Genomic DNA, 5,475 nt, shown 5'->3' on the forward strand with positions numbered 1-5,475 from the left:
CTGAGGAGGAAAAAGCAAAGAAATTTCAGCAAGGATTGGAGCCTTGGATCAGAGATAGATTGGCTATGTTTGAGCTTGAAACTTATGCGGGAGTAGTTCAGAAAGCTGCTTTGATTGAGAATAATGGGATGCAGTCAAGGAAGGAAAGGGATAACAAGAAGAGGAAGGTTCCATTTTATGGAGAAAAGTCTGAAGCTGGAAGTTCACAAGATCGGAATGTAAAGAGGATCGGATTCCAAAAGGGCGGAAATTTTCAAAAGAAGGGAAATTTGGGTAAAAGGCAAGAATCAAAGGGGAACAACCAGGCAAGCCAAGGAAAAGTTGGAGAAAACAGGTTCCAGAGACCCGAATGCAAGCACTGTGGAAGAAGGCACCCCGGAGTGTGTAATAAGTTGAGCATGACATGCTATAGGTGCAATCAGAAGGGACATTTGCTCCCTGTAGTTAACGAGTTCCCGGATGTGTTTCCCGACGAACTACCAGGCTTACCACCAGATCGACAAATCGAGTTCGAGATCAACCTTGCTCCAGGCACGGAACCAGTTTCAAAGGCCCCATATAGAATGGCACCAGCAGAAATGAAAGAGTTGGCGAGCCAGCTTCAAGAGTTGTTGGATAAAGGAGTGATACGGCCAAGTACGTCGCCATGGGGAGCACCTGTTCTGTTTGTAAAGAAGAAAGATGGGAGTATGTGACTATGCATAGATTATCGGGAGTTGAATAAGGTAACGATCAAGAACCGCTACCCGCTACCAAGAATAAATGACCTTTTTGATCAGCTGAAAGGAGCAAAATGATTTTCAAAGATCGACTTGAGATCCGAATACCATCAATTAAAGATCAAAGAAGAAGATATTCCCAAGACAGCATTTAGGACCAGATATGGGCATTATAAATTCCTAGTAATGCTGTTTGGATTGACCAACGCCCCGGCCGCATTTATGGATTTAATGAATCGTGTACTTAAGAAGTATTTGGACAAGTTTGTCGTGGTGTTCATTGATGACATCCTTATTTATTCTAAGTCGGAAGAAGAACATAAACAGCACCTCTGGATAGCATTGGAGATACTCCGTCAAGAGAAGTTGTATGCCAAGTTTACCAAATGTGAGTTTTGGTTAAACAAAGTTCAATTTTTGGGGCATGTCATTGGAAATGAAGGAGTTAAAGTGGATCCGGCAAAGATTGAGGCAGTTATGAGCTGGGAGAGGCCAAAGACTCCTACGGAAGTGCGAAGTTTTCTAGGGTTGGCAGGATACTACAGAAGGTTTGTCAAGGATTTTTCGAAAATCGCCACGCCATTGACCAAGTTAACCAGAAAGAATTAAAAGTTTGAATGGAGTGCAGAATGTGAGGATAGCTTTCAAGAGTTGAAGCAGAGATTGGTAACAGCTCCGGTGTTAGTACTTCCAGATGACCAAGGAAACTTTGTGATATTCAGCGATGCTTCACATAAGGGATTGGGTTGTGTGTTAATGCAACACACTAAGGTGATCGCGTATGCGTCAAGACAGTTGAAACCGCATGAGTTGAAGTACCCGACGCATGACTTAGAACTAGCCGCCATTGTTCACACTAAAGATTTGGAGACATTACCTCTACGGAGAAAAGTGTGAAATCTACACGGATCACAAGAGTTTAAAGTACATTTTCACTCAGAAGGAGCTCAATATGAGGCAGAGAAGATGGCTGGAATTGATCAAGGACTATGACTGCTCGATAAATTACCATCCTGGAAAGGCGAATGTTGTAGCCGATGCTCTAAGTAGGAAGGAGAGATTGAATATGATGGCAACATCAAAGGAGTTATCTGAAGAAATCAAGAGATTTGAACTGGAACTTTGTGCTTGCGGAAAAGTTGAGGAAGTTTGTCGTGCAATGACTTTTCAGCCAACATTGGTGGAAAAGATAAAGAAATGTCAAGGAGAAGTAATGGAGAAAGAGAAGAATCAGTTATCTGGAGAGGAGATTAATACTCAAAGGGATGAGCAAGGGATACTAAGGTTTTCTTCCAGAATATGGATTCCTCATGTACCTGAATTAAAGAATGAGATCCTACACGAAGCCCACAATTCGAAATTTTCAATCCACCCGGGAAGTACCAAGATGCATCGGGACTTAAAAAAAAACTTTTGGTGGCCAAATATGAAGCGAGACATAGCGGAATGGGTTGCGAAGTGTTATACTTGTCAGAAAGTGAAGGCAGAACATCAACGAACAAGCGGATTAATTCAACCCCTAAAGATTCCAGAATGGAAATGGGAAAATATCGCTATAGACTTTATAGTAGGACTACCGCGAACGAAATCTCGGCATGACGCTATATGGGTTATAGTTGATCGTCTTACAAAGTCAGCGCATTTTCTTCCAATTAATGAGAAGTCGTCATTGGAAAAATTGGTTCATCTGTATGTGCACGAAATCGTACTAAGGCGTGGAGTACCCGTATCGATAGTTTCAGACAGAGATCCCCGATTTAACTCGAGATTTTGGAAGTAATTTCAGGAATGTCTGGGCACGAAGTTGAATATGAGCACGGCGTAGCACCCGCAGACTGATGGCCAGAGTGAAAGGACAATTCAAACAATCGAAGACATATTGCGCAGCTGTGCAATCGATTTTACAGGAAGTTGGGATGACCACTTGTCGTTGATTGAATTCTCTTACAACAATAGCTATCATTCCGGTATCGGTATGCCACCATACGAAGCTTTGTACGGGCGAAAATGTAGATCACCAACAAGTTGGGATGAAGTAGGAGAAGGAAGAATTCTCGGCTCGGAATTGGTACAACAGTTGCATGACACAGTCAAGTTAATTCAGAAAAGGTTACTGACTGCTCAAGATAGACAGAGAAGGTATGCGGATCCAGCGCGTAAGGATGTTCGATTCCAAATTGGCGAAGCTGTTTTGCTGAAGGTGTCACCTAGAAAAGGGTTGTCTAGATTTGGCAAGAAAGGGAAGTTAGCACCTAGATATATAGGCCCTTTTGAAATTTTGAGTCAAGTGGGGAAGGTGGCCTACGAGTTGGCCTTACCACCTCAGTATCAGCATGTGCATAATGTGTTCCATGTGTCGTTGCTTAAGAAATATAATCCTGACACTAGCCATGTGATAGAATATGAACCTGTAGAAATTCAGGCAGACCTGTCATTTATGGAGCAACCGGTCAAAATACTCGACTGGCAAGAGAAGAGTCTTAGAAATAAGTCAGTAAAGTTAGTAAAAGTACTTTGGAGAAACCCTAAGGTCGAAGAATCGACTTGGGAGTTAGAGTCTGATATGCGTTCCCGGTATCCTCATCTGTTCTCTTAGATTCTGGGGACAAAATCCCTTAAGGGGCAGAGGATGTTACAACCGGCATTTTCGTGTAATATTAATTGTAAATTTGGTGTAATTATAAAGCTGAATGCCAATATATTCAAGTATTGTATGCTTGTGTGAATGAGAATTTCTGCGTCTTAAATTTTCGTTATGTGGTATATGATTTTTCAAATCAAAAATTTATTTATTTCTTTCATTTTTGATTTATAAGAAATATTTAAAACCTTGAATAAATTTCTTTCTAAAAGATATTTTGTTCACAAATTTCAAAAGTAGTTTTATAAAATTTCTAAAAATCCAAGTTATTATATGGTATAAATTTTATAATTTTTGAACTTGTATTTTATTTTATAAAAAAAATCTTTATAAATGTTAATTGTCATAATTAGCAAATTACATATTTGTCCTTGCATGCAAATCCTTTCTATTCAATCCAAAAGGACTAAAGAGACAATTACCACCCCACTAACTCTTATTTTTCTAGCCAAATTCCTTCTTTACCCTTGCACGCAAAATGATCCAAGTATAAGTGGAGGGATAGTCTTGTCAATTCCTATTTCCACTCACATTTGTCAAAACAAAAACCATAAAACAAGTAAAAGACATGATCATTTCACACTCCACTCACCGCCACACTCTTTCTTCTCTCCCTCCTCTCCCTCACTCTCGGCTTCTACCCCCCCTCACTCTCGGGTTTTGCCGAGATCAACCCCCTCCCCATTTTCTTCATTCCTCAACCAAGCTTCCACCTTCTACTCAAGTAAATGTTACTTCCCATACCATGATCACATATATTCCAAAGAGTTTTGAGTAAAAAGTTTAAGTTTTAAAGTTGCATGTTAAGGTTTTAGTTGAAACTCAAAGTACAACCTTGATTCTTGTGGATTTAAGGTTGTTTTTGAGAGGACTACAAGGAATGGTGAAGTGCCAAGTCTTGAGAAGGAAACTCTTGATGTTAAATGGCCATTCCCTTCCATTTCATTCGGCCACGACCTTAAGGGAGCCGAATGAATAGTCCTTGAGATCATTCTTGTTACTTTGTTCAATCTTAGTATGTTTATGCTAGGCTTGCATGTCAATTTTATAGTAGAATATATTTAGAAAATATGTTGTTTTGGTTTGCAAAACTCAAAGGCATGCATGCATGTGGATTTCTCTTAGAATGTTATAAGATTTTGATCATTCGGAAAGATTTTATTAGTAAGCTTTAATTTCAGTAGGAATAATGTGTTAATGTTGATTAATGCTCCTTGATGCATGGTAATAATTCGTGTTTATCTTTTATAAAAATGCATATCTTGTTGTTTCAAAAACTTGGTGATTTGTGAATTGTGAAATGTGGTTTCTTTTGTTTTGCCATGATTGCACCTTAGGTAAGGATGATCTCCACCAAGATTATTTTGAGCATAAGGAAGTTAGTTCAGCAGATCACCATGTTTAAGTTTTGGTTTGGGTATTGGATTGTTGGTAGTTGAGTTTGTCAAGTCAAAACCTTGGAGAAAGGAGAGTCATAGTTTCTGCAGAAAATCAGTTTAGTACCCTGAGGTTTAGAGTTAGTTTTGACTATGTCATTGATGTGCACTTTGAGGCCCAAGCCACCAGAAGTTAGTATTGAGAGTATATAAAAGGTTTTAGGTGTTGGTTGGAGGTTTGCATGTCATTTGGTTAGGTGCACAAGTAGAATAACAAAATCTGTCCAGCAGGGGACAGTTTTGTTGCAACTTAGAAATAGAGAGATTTGACCATGTCATGGGTAGGCCCTCATTAGGCCCTGTTGGGCCTTAGTTATAGGGAGTGTCAGAGAAGTTTTTACAACCATAGTTCATAGGATATGAGTTAGAACCATGTGTCACAAGTTAATTCAAGTTAGGGTGTTTTCTGCCCAGAAAAATAGGGGAACCATGGACTTTAAGCTTAGGCCCAAGAAGGCCCAAGCCAGGCCCTTGAGCCACATCAAGTTTGGGAGATGCCCTTAGGTCAGTAGAGTCTTGTGTAAAAGTTTTGAAGGAAAACTTGTAGTTTAAGAGTGTCTAATTCACTCAAGAAACCATAGTTGTCATTCTGAAATTTGCACCAGTGAGCACTTTCACTTAGCACATAGTTTTAGAACACTTAGGAGTGAGATTTAGGTTGACCACCATAGTTGTAAGA

Source organism: Apium graveolens, chromosome 5, assembly GCF_009905375.1.
Source record: "Apium graveolens cultivar Ventura chromosome 5, ASM990537v1, whole genome shotgun sequence".
Taxonomy (NCBI): Eukaryota; Viridiplantae; Streptophyta; class Magnoliopsida; order Apiales; family Apiaceae; genus Apium; species Apium graveolens.